At 45.3% G+C, this 17886-nt stretch overlaps 2 long non-coding RNA genes and 1 pseudogene across 3 annotated transcripts; 1 reads left to right on the forward strand and 2 right to left on the reverse strand.

The window, feature by feature from the left end:
* Window positions 1-4592: 4592 nt before the first annotated feature.
* LOC112648664 (olfactory receptor 6C74-like) lies at window positions 4593-6136 on the reverse strand (annotated as a pseudogene).
* Window positions 6137-7044: 908 nt separating this feature from the next.
* LOC125755361 (uncharacterized) lies at window positions 7045-13953 on the reverse strand. Its single transcript, XR_007411699.1, has 3 exons — window positions 13589-13953; window positions 8230-8381; window positions 7045-7102 (listed from the first exon to the last, which is right to left on the reverse strand). It is a non-coding gene; the product is annotated as an uncharacterized LOC125755361 (long non-coding RNA).
* On the forward strand, window positions 13943-17621 carry LOC112648149 (uncharacterized). 2 transcript variants are annotated; one of them, XR_003128809.3, is made up of 5 exons: window positions 13953-14543; window positions 14742-14865; window positions 15165-15238; window positions 15594-15855; window positions 15966-17621. It is a non-coding gene; the product is annotated as an uncharacterized LOC112648149 (long non-coding RNA). The 2 variants fall into 2 exon arrangements; XR_007411698.1 differs by having other exon boundaries at window positions 13943-14543; window positions 14742-15238.
* Window positions 17622-17886: the final 265 nt, after the last annotated feature.

A 17886-nucleotide genomic window follows, 5' to 3' on the forward strand; every position in this document is an offset into this window, starting at 1 on the left:
CTAGGCAATAGGATCCAACAGTACATTAAGAAAATTATTCACTATGTATGACCAAGTAAGATTTATTCCCGGGACACAAGGCTGGTTCAATACTCGTCAAACAATGTGATTCCTCATATCAGCAAGAGAAAAACCGAGAACCATATGATGCTCTCATTAGATACAGAGAAAGCATTTGACAAAATACAGCATCCATTCCTGATCAAAACTCTTCAGAGTGTAGGGATAGAGGGAACATTCCTCAACATCTTAAAAGCCATCTATGAAAAGCCCACAGCAAATATAATTCTCAATGGGTAAGCACTGGGAGCCTTTCCCCTAAGATCAGGAACAAGACAGGGATGTCCACTCTCACCACTGCTATTCAACTTAGTACTGGAAGTCCTAGCCTCAGCAATAAGACAACAAAAAGACATTAAAGGCATTCAAATTGGCAAAGAAGTAGTCAAATTCTCCCTCTTCGCCGATGACATGGTACTCTAATTTTTTTTTAATTTTTTTTTTAATTTTTATTTATTTATGATAGTCACAGAGAGAGAGAGAGAGGCAGAGACATAGGCAGAGGGAGAAGCAGGCTCCATGCACCGGGAGCCTGATGTGGGACTCGATCCTGGGTCTCCAGGATCGCGCCCTGGGCCAAAGGCAGGCGCCAAACCGCTGCGCCACCCAGGGATCCCGACATGGTACTCTACATAGAAAACCCAAAAGCCTCCACCCCAAGATTGCTAGAACTCATACAGCACTTTGGTAGTGTGGCAGGATACAAAATCAATGCCCAGAAATCAGTGGCATTTCTATACACTAACTGAGACTGAAGAAAGAGAAATTAAGGAGTCAATCCTATTTACAATTGCACCCAAAAGCATAAGATACCTAGGAATAAACCTAACCAAAGAGGTAAAGTTTCTATACCCTAAAAACTATTGAACACTTCTGAAAGAAATTGAGGAAGACACTAAGAGTTGGAAAAATATTCCATGCTCATGGATTGGCAGAATTAATATTGTGAAAATGTCAATGTTACCCAGGGCTATTTACAGGTTTAATGCAACCCCTAGCAAAATACCATGGACTTTCTTCAGAGAGTTAGAACAAATTATTTTAAGATTTGTGTGGAATCAGAAAAGACCCCAAATAGCCAGGGGAATTTTAAAAAAGAAAATCATATCTGGGGGCATCACAATGCCAGATTTCAGGTTGGACTACAAAGCTGTGGTCATCAAGACAGTGTGGTTCTGGCAGAAAAACCGACACATAGATCAATGGAACAGAATAGGGAACCCAGAAGTGGACCCTCAACACTATGGTCAACTAATATTTGATAAAGGAGGAAAGACTATCCATTGGAAGAAAGACAGTCTCTTCAATACATGGTGCTGGGAAAATTGGAATCTGCATGCAGAAGAATGAAAATAGACCACTCTCTTGCACGAGACACAAAGATAAACTCAAAATGGATGGAAGATCTTAATGTGAGAAAAGATTCCATCAAAATCCTAGAGGAGAACACAGGCAACACTCTTTTCAACACAGCCACACTAACTTCTTGCAGGATACATCCACGAAGGCCAAAGAAACAAACAAACAAAAAATGAACTATTGGGACTTCATCAAGATAAGAAGCTTTTGCACAGCAAAGGATACAGTCAACAAAACTCAAAGACAACCTACAGAATGGGTGAAGATATTTGCAAATGATGTATCAGATAAAGGGCTAGTTTCCAAGATCTATAAAGAACTTATTAAACTCAACACCAAAGAAACAAACCATCCAATCATGAAATGGGCAAAAGACATGAACAGAAATCTCACAGATGAAGACATAGACATGGCCAACATGCACATGAGAAAATGCTCTGCATCACTTGCCATCAGGGAAATACAAATCAAAACCACAATGAGATCCCACCTCACACCAGTGAGAATGGGGAAAATTAATAAGGCAGGAAACCACAAATGTTGGAGAGCATGCAGAGAAAATGGAACCCTCTTACACTGTTGGTGGCAATGTGAACTGGTGTTGCCACTCTGGAAAACTGTGTGGAGATTCCTCAAAGAGTTAAAAATAGACCTGCCCTAGGACCCAGCAATTGCACTGCTGGGGATTTACCCCAACGATAAAGATGGAGTGAAATGCCGGGACACCTGCACCCTGATGTTTATAGCAGCAATGTCCACAATAGCCAAACTGTTGAAGGAGCCTCGGTGTCCATCGAAAGATGAATGGATAATGAAGATGTGGTTTATGTATTCAATGGAATATTACTGAGCCATTAGAAATGACAAATACCCACCATTTGCTTCAACGTGGATGGAACTGGAGGGTATAATGCTGAGTGAAATAAGTCAATCGGAGAATGACAAACAGTATATGGTCTCATTCATTTGGGGAATATAAATAATAGTGATGGGAATAGAAGGGAAGGGAGAAGAAATGCGTAGGAAACATCAGAAAGGGAGACAGAACATGAAGACTCCTAAGTGTGGGAAACGAACTAGGGGTGGTGGAAGGGGAGGAGGGCGGGGGGTGGGGGTGAATTTGTGATGGGCACTGAGGGGGGCAGTTGATGGAATGAGCACTGGGTGTTATTCTGTATGTTGGCAAGTTGAACACCAATAAAAAACAAATTTACTATTAAAAATAATATATTATCTGTAGCTATTACTAACATTACATAGTGTAATATGAAAATATGTCAGTTGTTAAAATGAAAATAATTTTATGGTTTTTTTAAGTAGAGAAAAGCAAGATAAAAAGATATCCTTAATATCTCTGTGTCTGATGATGAAAAATATTAAAAGAAAAATTTAAGGGGCTTATGCATAGCTTATTTGGAAATTTTATTTGCATAAAAACCACAGCATTTATTAAAATAGAGGTATCAATCTAAAAAATGTCAAAAAAATTTCACATTAAATTTTTACCAAATCTGTACAATTTTCTGGCCTCTGTATAAAATATATAGAGAAATAAGACCTTATTCTAAGGGATAACTCATTTATGTGAAATTGGACAGATAAAATGTACATACTTGATATAACTGGAAAACAGTTTGACTTTATTAAGAAGTGTTATGCTGTGGTCAAGTTTAATAAAGAAGAAGAGACAAAATTATTGGTGATTGTGATTATTAGATACAATTTATGAAAAGCTGAGCTTGAGCTGACATTGAAGGAACTATAATTTGTTGATGGGACCTGCGTTCAGCCAGAAAGACCATCAATTATATTTTGAATTTTGCCAAGTACTGACCAATCCACTCATGTATCTATATTAAATGGCGATAGTGTTTATTGAGCCCTTGCCATGAGCCAGGAAAGGTAAGTAGTATGATTCCTAACATTTTATTAACAATTTCGGGGCTGAAGGGCGGGGGCTGGGGGGCTGTAGTGAACACCACAGCCCATGTAGTCCCCAGGCCGGAGGTCTGGCCGCAGGTTTAGTCCCCAGCCCGGGGCCCGGCCGCAGGTGCAGCCCCCAGCCCGAGGCACAGACACAAGTGCAGCCCCCAGCCCGAGGCCCGGCCATAGGTGGAGTCCACAGCCCACACCACCTCCTCCACGACCATGCTGCTATTTTTCAACCTCATCCTCTGGGAGCAGCTGGTATTTATGCTGTGTGGGCGCCTATGTCCGTGTCACTTGAGATGCCTGTGGCCATTTCCTTGAGGACGTGCCTGCCGTCTGCACACTGAGCTCAGCTATGAGGAGGCTGCTTTCGCCCTCAGCCTGGCTGGCGCTGCCCCCCTGTCTCAGAGAGCTGCCTGCATCTGCACACCTGCCGCCCCCCTCCCCGGGGTGTCTGTACTGCAGCTGCAGTGGCTTTGGGACTGGCTTCCCAGCTCGGCCGGGGGGTGGGGTAGCCGTGCAGCCACTCTCAGGTGAACAGATGGCAGCACCTGCCCCCCACCCCGCCGAGGGCTGCAGGGATGGGGGCCGAGGGCCCGGGCCCTTTCAGCCCCGCCTGGGTGGAGAACTCGGCCCAAAGGCTCTCGCAGGAGGAGGAAAGGAGCTGCAGTTGAAGTGGACATCAGATGGTGCCCTCCTCAGCATCATATCTATCTATGTGATAGATGTAGAATTTAAGGAACACAGTTAGTTCCAAGATGAATAAGGAATAGCTGATAAAGCATCAAATGTGATCTCTCTCTCCAGGATGCATTTTATTCTTAATCAAAGTTACTTGATTTAGTACACATACATGAGTCAGTATTTATTTACTTATTTACTTATATGGCATAAAATGTAAAATAAAAATAATATACCATATAATATTTTATTACACTAGCATAGTGGGGTTTTTTCAATTCTCAAGACAAAGGATGATATTGATATTTTTTTTAAAGATTTTATTTATTTATTCATGATAGACACAGAGAGAGAGAGGCAGAGACACAGGCAGAGAGAGAAGCAGGCTCCATGCACCGGGAGCCTGACGTGGGATTCGATCCCGGGTCTCCAGGATCGCGCCCTGGGTCAAAGGCAGGCGCCAAACCGCTGCGCCACCCAGGGATCCCTGATATTGATATTTTAATCTCAACTTCCAACTTTTAAAGATATTTATTTAAAACAGTAGAGAATGTGTATCAGGACATAAAAGCCAAGGAAAAGTAAAATCCCAAGGAAGATATATAATTGTTTCGAACTTATCAAGATTTTGCAGAAAATCAAATATAAGAATAAAATATACCACACAGATATAAAAATAATTAAGTCTCCATGAACTAATATATAAAGTTGACTAAAATAATCTTTCAAGTATTTGCTACATTTAAATGGAAGAAGCAGAGAAGAAATTAGTCAAATTTGAGAATGTTGGGATGCCTGGGTGTCTCAGTGGTTGGGCGTCCGCTTTCAGCTCAGGGCATGATCCCGGGGTCCTGGGATCTAGTCCCAAATCAGACTCCCAAAGGGGAGCCTGCTTCTCTCTCTTCCTGTGTCTCTGCCCCTCTCTCTGTGTCTCTCATGAATAAATAAGAAAAATATTTTTTAAAATGTTTTTAAAAATTGAGAATGCTTACAATGGAACAGAAAAATAAAATGCTTGCTTCACCTGCTGTTTCCTTAAAGTATAAATAAAGGGATTCAAAAGTGGAGCAACAGAAGTATTGAGAACTGCCACTCCCTTCATCAAGGATATCCTCTGTTTGACTGAGGGTTTAAGGTACATAAAGATGCAGCTGCCATATGAGAGGGAGATGACAATCATGTGAGAAGAACAGGTGGAGAAAGATTTTTTCTCTGGTTGGCAGAAGGAATTTTTAAAATTGTCAGGGCAATATATGTGTATGATAGAATTACGAATGCCAAAGTGACCAGCAGAGTCACCAAAGCTAAGATGAAACTCATCATTTCCAGCACGTGTCTGTCCGTGCAGGAGATCTGCAGGAGGGGAGCAGTGTCACAGTAGAAATGATCAATGACACTGGAATCACAGAAGTCCAGGCTTAAGCCTAAAATGAGTCCTGGAAAGATGATGAGGAAGCCAGTGATCCAAGAGCTAAGGACTAGCTGGATACAGATTTTGCTGCTCATAATGGTTGTGTAATGCAGGGGCTTGCAGATGGCGACATAACGATCGTAGGACATGACAGCCAGGAGGTAACATTCAGATGCTCCAAGAAGGAAGGCAAAGCAACTGAGTTGCACAACAGTTATAGGAAATGGTTTTGGGGAACCCTGGGTGGCGCAGCGGTTTGGCGCCTGCCTTTGGCCCAGTGCATGATCCTGCAGACCCGGGATCGAATCCCACATCCGGCATGGAGCCTGCTTCTCCCTCTGCCTGTGTCTCTGCCTCTCTCTCTCTCTCTGTGTGACTATCATAAATAAATAAAAATTAAAAAAAAAGGAAATGGTTTTGTCACCAGTTGCCTTGCTTACAAGCAATTTGAGGATGCAGACTGTCGTATAAGAAATTTCTAAGAAAGAAAAATTTCGAAGAAAGAAATACATAGGGGTCTTGAGATGTGAGTCCAGCAAAGTGAGGGTAATAACTAAGTTGCCTGAGATGCTTAGCAAGTAGGTGAGGAGCAGGAAGACAAATAGCACAATCTTCAGTTTTGGGTCCTCCGTCAATGCTGCTAAGATAAATACTGTCACAGTTGTATGGTTTTCCATCTTGACCTCTTTATATGCTTCTGCTCTGGTAAAAATATTGAGAAAACAATATGCACAGGAACCAATAGTAAATTATGAAGATAATTATGTCAGAATATTAGTAGTTGCTATTGATTATACATACTAATAGGGCACATTTTTGAAATGACTAATGTAAGATAAAGTAACAAAAACTAGTACTTATATTTTTTATTATTTTTATTACTTTATTTTTGAGGAAAGACAAATATTTTCTACAAATCTGATGAATAAAACACTATCTTATAAATCATCTTTGTAGTCTGGCTTAGATTTATGGTAATGAGGTAAAGAAATTAACAAGCATGTGAAAAAATTATTTCTACTTTTCTCAGTATGTAAGCGCTAAGATGTCACAGTACTACTCAGCCTGATGACTGTATAAATATCATTGCCTCATGGAACTGACCATGAGTGCAACAGAGAAACAAGGTGATATATAAATACTTGTGATGGTTGAAAATAGAAATCAAGCTTAGATTTAAGTTTAATTCTGGAAGTAATTCCGGGTAACAACTGTAACTCTTCCCTGGTTTGGCCTGCGCTGCCTCTACTTAGATAATGAATACTCTATCTTGGTCCTGATTTTTTTATTCCTATAAATCAGTGTTTTGTCCCTATTCCATCTCTTCATTTCTTCACTTTTACTGCCTCCTATGCCAATATTAAACTTATCTGATTGCATACTAAAACTGACTTGAACAGAATTAAACAAATTCAGTGTTTCTTCTGGTTATAGTTCTGAAAACGGGAAGAGAATAAGAATAATGAAGTGAAATGCAAAATAAAGTAAATAAGTGTTCAAAGAGAAGGGAAATAGAGAAGAAAAAGTAAAAAAGAAGGAAGACAAAAGAAGTAGAAAAGCGGTAAGACAGTAAGGGAAGACGATAAAGAGAAAAACTTACCATTAAGATTGGATTTTTCTTCAGATGTGACAGTGACTGGTATTTAGCTCTGGGCCTCTTACCTGATAGATAGAAATGAGTTACATCAAAGCTGTAATTTACCTCCACCAAGGGGAATACAGAGAAAAAACTCTGGCAAATTTTACTCAGATGATCAGTCACTTGGCAAGTGTTTTTAGACACTTGCAAGTAATGCTGACTGCCCCCAAATAATGTGGTAAGTCCACAGATAAGCCCGTGCAAATGGAGTTGACTATGTGGTTGAATATTACATAAGCTCTCAATAAGCTAAATGTCATGAAAACTCCTAGCTATAAACATTTCATCCCTTGGCAATTTTCTTGTTTGATGACTTCATTATCAGTTACCCTTCTCGAAGGAGTTCATCATCAATATGAATCACTTATTAAACAATTTTTTTAGTTTCATTGGTAGAATTTAGTGTATTAATGTGCTGCATACAGCACCTGATGCTCATTAACATCAAGGGCTGTCCTTAGTGCCCATCCCTGCACCCATCTTCCCTCCAGAAATCCTCAGTTTGCTCCCTGTAGTTAAGTTTCTTATAGTTTGCCCCTCTCTAATTTTTTATCTTATTTTATTTTTCCCTCTACTCCCCTATGTTCATTTGTTTTGTTTCTTAAATTCCACATGAGTGAAATCATATGATAATTGTCTTTCTCTGACAGATTTATTTCGCTTAGCATAATACCCTCTAGTTCCATCCACATCATTGCAAATGGCAAGATTTCATTATTACTGTTATTGTTTTTAATAAATTTATTTTTTATTGGTCTTCAATTTGCAACACCAACCCAAAGCCTAACACTAACATTAAGCATAGTTCCATTTGGAACTTAGGTGTGACATGCCATCGTGTTGGATGTATCGTGTTGTTCAAAACCCATCACGAAACACCTCGCGGTGACACAGGGATATTTAAGCCACAGGTCATTATCGCTGGGAGCCATTGTGAAGGCTGCGACCCCCAGGCCCAGAAGGAGGCACCTCTGTCTCATTCAAAATAGAACAGGACACAATTGGACGGTTTGACTACAGAAGATCACCATGTCTGCATCTTAGAGCATTCCCACCCCATCATGGTGTCCCCATTGAAATGAGGCCGGAGGTCAAGTGAAAACTGTCGAATCCAGGCCACTTTCACCTGGTACTCCATGCCACATCTCACCTCTTCATGTCAGTCCACCATCCTTAAAATTTGCGCCTCAGACACACAGGACACCAGCTCACGTGCATTGCAGATATTCATAGACCCCTGATGATGTCCCTAGGAAGAGGATTCTGACTGTTCGATCACTGTGCAGGTTGGGAACCTGTGGACTATATGAGAGACATGGTGGGTTAGATAGGTCACAGATCTGCGAAGCCAAGCACAGAAAGAAAGGTCTGAATTCAGCTCCATCTCCAGAAATGTAGGACCTTCCTTGCATTTTCAGAGAGTTGTGGCTATGGCATTTTTGGCTGCGGATGTAAAGTTAACGAGATAACGTGGGGCAAGCAGTCATATGTCAAGAAGGGGCTCTGGATAGGTCTGACTGAAGGGAGGGGCCCAAGGGCTGGAATCTTGAAAAAGTGACGTCACTACCTTGGGGACAAGCGTGTAACGGATTTAGAACTCTGGTAACCAGGAAGCTGCATTGAACAATGTCCCTTTTTCCAGTGCACTTAACTGGAGCTGGTCAGGAGAACAAGACCTTCTGTTGCTGTTGCCCTACTTTCAGTGGCTCTGGGCTTAGGAGAGTCCAGAAAGAGAGATGTTCATGCCACTATGGACGTCAGTTCGGCCCTCTTTCCGAAGCTTCTGGTGATGTGCGGGAGTCTTCAACAGGTACCACAAGGCACCTTGTGGGAGGCTAATGGAGAGCAGACCACACTGTAATCTCAGCTGAGGGGGATCGCACCTCTTTCACCCTCATTGGTGTGTGTCCGTTTGCGTATGTGTAAAAGGGTGTGTTAGTGTGAGATTGTGTGTGTGTGTGTGTGTGTGTGTGTGTAGAGGGGACAGAAGAGAGGAACATGCCCTTCCTGGGCAGAATTCAGCTGCCATGGTTTGGAAGTCTGACACATCTTTGGTGTTCAGACTCCAGGTCATAGCAGGCAAGATGAGAAGGTGAGTGCTGAGGGCCAAGCTCAACTTCAAGTATGTTAAGTCATGAGCGCAAGAGTCTCTTTCATCTGGCTTCTCCTTGCCAGATGTCCCTTCAGCTGCCTCTGTGCTGTGAAGCAGAGAACACGATTTCTAAAGGGGTGTTCCCTTGTTGTGATGTGGAGGGAGTACCCTAATGTCTCTAGGCCCTGTACATACGGGGCACTGTATTTGCAGAGCTGCACCCAGGAGATCTTGGAGGAGATGTTCTGTGGCTTCAACTCTTCTAACTCCCTAGACAATGATCGGGTGCACCAGGCAAACAAGGAGCAGTGCTGTTCTGAAGTGAGAATGGGAAGAGGGTTCTCCACAGAGAGATGGCCACCACGCACACATGGAGAGAAACCTGGGACCCTCCCATAGTGGTTACACACCAGTGCCGCACAGGCCCAAATGCAAAGAGACCTGAACCTCCACCCCTAACCTCCGGCTACATCTGAGGTGATAAGACTCTATTCCGCTAGGTTGGAGAGGTGCAGAATAGATTTCATGCTTTTGAGGAGTGGGGGTGGTTTGTTTTTTTTCACTCAGAGCACTGAGTGTCTTTGCGTTCAGTATCATTTTCCTTATTGCACCCATGCGCCCCAGGTATCCTGTGTAGAACGCAGCTTCACTGTCGTTGCACAACGTCTGCTGGCCTCAGAAAAGATCACACTGAAGACGGTGATTTAAGACAAAAGGAAGGGTGGGATGAAGCCATTCTCTTTCTTTATCTCTAAGGTGTCATGTGCCAGAACACATCTGATCATTGTAGGCCAAATGGGTCATGAGCTGTGTCCTTAGAGGTCCTCGTAGTACTCTATCAATGATACCGTCTGCCACAGTGATTCAGCCATTCAAGGCCCTTGGCATTGACATGATGCCTTTCTCTTGCCATTTCTCCTGTGCTGCAAGGAGCACCTTGTGTGTCCCCACAAATTGTTTCAGTTGCTTGATCTGCGATAACCTGGAAGCCCAGTTTGGGTGGAAGCCCTCTGATGCCTCCTGACCCAAGTCTTTTTTGTAGAGATCCACACAGGAAATCTAGGATGAGGCTTAACCCTGACCCTGACCCTAATCCTGACCCCTAAAACTGAGGCCTTACCTGACCCTTTCACTGAGGCCTAACCCTGAGGCCTAACCCTGACACTGACACTAACCCTAACCCTGACCCTATACCTGAGGCCGAACCCTGACCCTATCCCTGAGGTCTAACCCTGAGGCTTAAACCTGACCATAACACTGACCATAACCCTAATCCTGAGGCCTAACCCTGAGGCCTAACGCTCACCTTAACCCTGAGGCCTAACCCCTAACCCTGATGCTAAACCTGAGGCCTAACACTAACCCTATCCCTGAGGCCTAACCCTGACCCTAACCCTAACCCCAAACCTGATGCTAACCCTGAGGCCTAACCCTGAGGCCTAACCCTGACCCTATCCCTGACTCTAACTCTTTCCCTTAGGCCTAACTCTGAAGCCTCACCTTAACCCTAACCCTGAGGCCTAACCCCTAACCTTGAGGCCTAACTTGGATGCCTACCGCTTACCGTAACACTGAGCACTAACCCCTAAACCTGTGGCCTAACCCTGTCCCTAACCCATAACCCTAACCCTGGGGCCTAAATCCTAACCCTAACCCTGAGGCCTAAACCCTAAACCTAACCCTAATGCCTACCCTAACCCTAACTCTGAGGCATAACCCCTAACCCTAACCCTGAGGCCTAAACCTAACCCGTAACCCAGAGGCCTAATCTTAACCACTAACCCTGAGGCCTAACACTAACCCCTAACTCTGAGACCTAACCCTAACCCTAACCCTGACCCTAAACCTAACCCTAAACCTAACCCTAACCCTGACCCTGACACTAACCCTATCCCTAACCCTAATCCTGAAGCCTAACACTGAGGCCGCACCCTGAGGCCTAACACTGAAGCCTAACCATGATCGTAACCCTAACTCCTAACCCTGAGGCCTAACACCTAGACCTAACCCTGAGGCCTAAACCTAAATCCTAACCTTGAAGCCTAACCCTAACCCTAACCCTGAGGCCTAAACTTAAACCTGAGGCCAAACCCCGAGGCTTAACCTAAACCCTAACCCTTAGGGCTAACCTTAACACTGACCACAGGCCTAACCCTAACCCCTAGGCCTAACATCTAAACCTAAACCTAAACCTAACCCTAACCCTAACAATAACCCTGAAGCCTAACACTAAGCCCTAACTATGAGGCCTAACACTGACCTCAAACCCTGAGGCCTAACCCTAACCCTAACCCTGATGCCTAATGCTAACCTAAGCCTAACTCTAACCCTGGCCCTATCCCTGAGGCCTAACACTGAGGCCGAACCCTAACCCTAACCCTGACCCTAACCCTAACCCTAACCTTAACCCTGACCCTGACCCTAACGCTGACCCTGACCCTGACCCTAACCCTAAACCTAACCCTGACCCTGACCCTGATGCTAACTTTAAACCTAACCCTAACCCTAACCCTGAGGCCTAACCCCTAGTCCTAACCCTGAGGCCTAAACCTAAACACTAAACCTGATGCCTTACCCTAACTGCTAACCCTGAGGCCTAAACCTAACCCTAGGGCCTTACCCTGAGGCCTAACTCTGAGGCCTAACCTTGAGGCCTAAACCTAAGCCAAACCCTGAGGCCTAACCATGAGGCCTAACCGTGAGGCCTAAACCTAACCCTAACCCTTAGGCCTAACCCTAAAACTGACCCCAGGCCTAACCTTAAACCTAACCCCTAAACCCTAACCCTAACTCTAACCCCTAGGCCTAAACCCTCAACATAACCCCTCGGCCTAAACCCTAACAATAATGCTGAGGCCTAACCCTAACCCCTAACCCTGAGGCCTAACCGTAACCACTAACTCTGAGGCTTCGCCCTAACTCTAACTCTGACCCTAACCCTAACCCTCACCTTAACCCTGACCCTGACCCTAAATTTAACCCTGTCCCTATACCTAATCCTAACTCAAACCCTGACCCTAACCCTAACCCTGACCCTGACCCTAACCCTAACCTTAACATTAACCCTAACCCTAACCTTGAGAACTAACACTGAGGCCTAACCCTGAGGCCTATACTTAATCTTAACCCTAACTCCTAACCCTGAGACCTAACCTGTAGACCTAACACTGAGGCCTAAACCTAAACACTAACCCTGCGGCCTAACCCTAACCCTAACCCTGAGGCCTAAACCTAACCCCTACCCCTAAGGCCTAACCCTAACCCCTTACACTAACCCTAACCCTGAAGCCTAACTCTAACCCTAACCCTAATGCTAAATGTGACCCTGACCCTAACCCTAACCTTAACCCTTACCCTAATCCTAACCCTAACACACTGAGGCCTAACCCTGAGGCCGAACCCTAACGCTAACCCTAACCTCTAACCCTAAGGCCAAACCTCTAGGCTTAACCCTGAGGCCTAAACCTAAACCCTAAACCTGAAGCCTAACCCTGAGGCCTAACCGTGAGGCCGAAACCTAAACCTGAACCCTTAGGCCTAACCCTAACAATGAACCCAGGTCTAACCCTAACCCTCAGCATAAACCCTAACTCTAACCCTATTCCTTAGGCCTAACCCCTAACCCTAACCACTCAGCATAACTCATAACACTAACCCTGAGGATTAACCCAAACCCCTAACCCTGTGGCCTAACCCTCACCCCTAACCTTGAGGCCAAATTCTAACCCTAACCCTGAGGCCTAAACATAATCCTAACCCTAACCCCTTACCTTAAACCTAACCCTGACCCTAAGGCCTAACCCATAACCCTAACCCCTCGGCCTAACCGCTAAGCCTAATGCAGAGGTCTAACACTAACCCCTAACCCTGAGGCCTAAACCTCACCCCTAAACCTGAGGCCTAACCCTAACCCTAAACCTGAGGACTAACCCTAACCTTAACCCTGAAGCCTAACTTTAAATATAACTCTAACCCCTAACCCTAACCCTCACCCTGAAGCCTAACCCTAACCCTAATCCTGAAGCCTAACCCTAACCCTAACCCTGAGGCCTAACCCTAACCTGAAACATAGATCAATTTGGAAATTAGATGTGACATGCCATTGAGTTGGATGTATTGTGTTGCTCAGGAACCGTCACCAAGCACCTCGGGTGACACAGGGATATTTATGCCACAGGTCATTATCGCTAGGAGCCATGGTGAAGGCTGTGACCCCCAGAGCACAGAAGGAGGCACCTCTGTCTCATTCAAAATAGAACAGGATACAATTGGACGGTTTGACTACAGAAGATCACCATGTCTGCATCTTAGAGCATTCCCACCTCATCATGGTGCCCCCATTGAAATGAGGCCGGAGGTCAAGTGAAAACTGTGGAACCCAGGCCACTTTCAACTGGTACTCCATGCCACATCTCACCTCTTCATGTCAATCCACCATCCTGAAAATTTGTGCCTCAGATACACAGGGCACCAGCTCGCGTGCGTTGCAGATATCATTCATAGACCCCCGATGATGTCCCTAGGAAGAAGATTCTGACTCTTCTATCACTGTGCAGGTTGGGAACCTGTGGACTATATGAGAGACACGGTGGGATAGATAGGTCACAGATCTGGGAAGCCAAGCACAGAAAGAAAGTTCTGAATTCAGCTCCGTGTCTAGAAAAGTAGGATCTTCCTTGCATTTTCAGAGAGTTGTGGCTATGGCATTTTTGGCTGCGGATGTAAAGTTAACGAGATAACATGGGGCAAGCAGTCATCTGCCAAGAAGGGGCTCTGGATAGATGTGACTGAGGGGAGGGGCCCACAGGCTGGAATCTTGAGAAAGTGACGTCACTTCCTTGGGGACAAGCGTGTAATGGATTTAGAACTCTGGTAACCAGGAAGCTGCGTTGAACAATGTCCCTCTTTCCAGCACACTTAACTGGAGCCGGTCAGGAGAACAAGACCTTCTGTTGCTGTTGCCCTACTTTCAGTGGCTCTTGGCTTAGGAGAGTCCAGAAAGAGAGATGTTCATGCCGCTATGGACGTCAGTTTGGCCCTCTTTCCGAAGCTTCTGGTTGTGTGGGGGAGAACTCAACAGGTACCTCAAGGAAGGTACCTTGGGGGAGGCCAATGGAGAGCAGGCCACACTGTAATCTCAGCTGAACGGGGTCGCACCTGTTTCACTGTCATTGAGTGTGTGTACATTTGTGTATGTGCAAGAGGATGTGTGTTTGAGACTACTGTGTTTGTGTGTGTGTGTGTGTGTGTGTGTGTATAGGAGACAGAGGAGAGGAACATGCCCTTCCTGGGTATAAACCAGCTGCTACGGATTGGAAGCCTGACACATCTTTGCTGTTCAGACGCCAGGTCATAGCAGGCAAGATGAGAAGGTGAGTGCTGAGGGCCAAGCTCAACTTCAAGTATGTTAAGTCATGAGCGCAAGAGTGTCTTTCATCTGGGTTCTCGTTTCCAGATGTCCCTTCAGCTGCCCCTGTGCTGTGAAGCAGAGAACACGATTTCTAAAGGGGATGTCCCCTTGTTGTGATGTGGAGGGAGTACTCTAATGTCTCTTGGCCCTGTACATACAGGGCACTGTATTTGCAGAGCTGCACCCAGGAGATCTTGGAGGAGATGTTCTGTGGCTTCAACTCTTCTAACTCCCTTGACAATGATTGGGTGCTCCAGGCAAACAAGGAGCAGTGCTGTTCTGAGGTGAGAATGGGAAGAGGGTACTCCACAGAGAGATGGCTCCCAACAAATATAGAGAGAAACCTGGAGCCCTCCCGTAGTGGTTACACACGAGTGCTGCACAGGCCCAACCGCAAAGAGACCTGGACCTCCACCCCTAACCTCCGGCTACATCTGAGGTATAAAACACTGTTCTCCTAGGTTAGAATGGTGCAGAATAGATTTCATGCTTTTGAGGAGGGGGTGTGGTTTTTTTTTTCACTCAGAACAATGAGTATTTTGAGATTCACTACCATTTTCCTTATTTCACCCATGCGCCCCAGGGATCCTGTGTAGAACGCAGCTCCACTGTCATTGCACAACGTCTGCAGGCTCACGAGAGATCATACTAAAGAAGGTGATTTAAGACAAAAGCAAGGGTGGGATGAAGCCATTCTCTATGTTTATCTCTAAGCTGTCATGTGTCAGTACACATCGGCCCATTGCCTGCCCAATGGGTCATGATCTGTGTCCTTAGAGGTCCTCGTAATACACCATCAATGGGACCTTCTGCCACAGTGATTCAGGCATTCAAGGCCTTTGGAACTTGACATGATGCCATTCTCTTGCCATGTCTGTCATGCTGTAAAGAGCACCTTGGGTGTCCCCACAGACTGTTTAATTTGCTAGATCTGCCATTACCTCGAATCCCAGTTTGGCTGGAAGCCCTCAATGCCTCCTGACCTAAGATACTGACTTTGCCTTTTTTTTAGAGATCCACACAGGAAATCTTGCATGAGTTGCTCCAAGGGTTCAATTCTCCATCTACCCCCAAGAAGCACAGGTGCATCAGGCCACCGACTACAAGCATGGCCGGTCTGGGCTGAGAACCAGTCCCATTCATGGGGAAAGTCAGGACCCACAGATGATCAAGGCAATCCAAGGAACGGGACTAATAACAACTGGCTCCCCTGGGGCCTGCTGGAGAAAGTGCTCTCCCCTGATCCTTCCTCCATAGGTCAGGAACAGACCAAGGTACATCAGCTTAGGGGACATGCCAGGGAGCCCATGCTTTGGTCTCTTCTCAGGCCCAATCTGTGGGATTTTGAGCAGCATTTGAGGTGCTCTCTGTGTTCTATGTGCAGTGGGATGCTTACAGATGACTCCATGGAATACTGGTCTTCGTAAAAGCTCTGAGTTGAGAGAAATGTGAGTGTTGCGCAGCTATTCGTGTGTGTTGAAGTTTCCAATGCTGTGCCCTACGTCTGAACCAACCAATGGTACTTTGAAGCCTAAAACCTTTTTCTGTGTGGGCCCTGAACTCCTTTGTCCTGTACAACTTCCTGAGGGGATTGGTGTCTCTGGGCTGAGTGCCAGACCCTGATCTTCCCAGTGGCTTGTGGTTTGGAAGCTGACAACAGTGCCCCTCCTTGTGTCTCTGGTGTGGAAAGGAATCATCCACCCTGACAACAGATGAGTCCTGGGCCATGGGGACGCTCTGGGAGGCCAGAATGGATACTTTTGTACAGTCCCTGCCACGATCCATCCAGGAGAGAAGCCTCTCAGAAAACGCAGTCGTTTCCCACCTCTATCACGTGTTCAGCACAGCTCAAAGGGTCCTGGGCCAGCAGCTCCTCAAGTGAGTGACCACCCCATACACAGCACAGGGCCTGAGGCTCGCCTCTACTACTGGCATGTTTTGGGAATGTCACTGCACCTCTCTGAGCTTCTTTTTCTTCCTCTGAGAAGGGTTGTGGAAGAGGATGAACCTCATGGGGCTACTGTGGGCAATCCTGGCAGAACACATGGCCTAGAATTCTCTGCTGCCTGCCTCTGTTGAAAGGGCTGCTGGGCATCTTCCTGTGGAGCAGCTGTCTCTCGCCAGCGAAGAAGCTCTCCACATCAAGCGTCATGGGCCTGTGGCACCCTGGGTGTACAGAACACTGGAAAGCAGACCGTTTTCCTGTTTGCAAAAGACTTCTGGGATTCCATCTAACTGGCACTGCTCCTTGTCCTTCATGTGTCCAGAGCAGCGGTCAGTGGGGAAGACAGAGCAGCTCATGGTCCACTCAGTAGACGGAAAGTGCTGGCTGGGATTCCTTTCTCCAAGAATAGAGATAAAGCGCCTAGGATTGCAGCCACATTTCGAAGCACTAACATCATTGGAAGAATACAGTAGATACACGGTCTCAGTCTCAAGTCTAATCAGAGTGTCAGACAGTCAATCTACCTGTTGTAGGCACGCATGTCCACAGTTGGTTAGATGTGAAATCTTCACGGCCGCCGCATGGGATGAATGATCCCGCCACATTTAGACCACTGGGATGGATGATTAGATCAGGTAAGGGCACTGGGTGACTCAGTCAGTGAGGCCCCTGATTTCAGATCAGGCCATGATCCCAGGGACCTGGCTTTGAGACCTCCATTGGGCTCCCTGCTCAGTGGGGAGCCTGCATTGCCCTCTCCCACTGCAGCTCACCCTGCTTATTCTCTCTTTTTATTAATTTTAATTTTAATTTTTATTATTTTTCACATTACACATACATAATTTAGTTATTTATTTTGTTTTATTTTATTATTATTTTTAATAATAAATTTATTTTTTATTTGCCAAGATACAGAATAACACCGAGTTCTCATGTCTTCAAGTGCCCCCCTCAGTGCCCGTCACCCATTCACCCCCACACCCCCTCCCCTTCCACCACCCCTAGTTCTTTTCCAGAGTTAGTACTCTCATGTTCTGTCACCCTTTCTGATATTTCCTACCCATTTCTTCTCCCTTCCCTTCTATTCCCTTTCATAATTATATTCCCCAAATGAATGAGAACATATAATGTTTGTCCTTCTCCAATTGACTTACACCACTCAGCATAATACCCTCCAGTTCCATTCACGTTGAAGAAAATGGTGGGTATTTGTCATTTCTAATGGCTGAGTAATATTCCATTGTATACATAAGCCACATCTTCTTTATCCATTCAATTTTCGATGGACACCGAGGTTCCTTCCACAGTTTGGTTATTGTGGACATCGCTGCTATAAACATTGGGGTGCAGGTGTCCCGGT

This window comes from Canis lupus, chromosome 7 (assembly GCF_003254725.2).
Source record: "Canis lupus dingo isolate Sandy chromosome 7, ASM325472v2, whole genome shotgun sequence".
Classification (NCBI taxonomy): domain Eukaryota; kingdom Metazoa; phylum Chordata; class Mammalia; order Carnivora; family Canidae; genus Canis; species Canis lupus.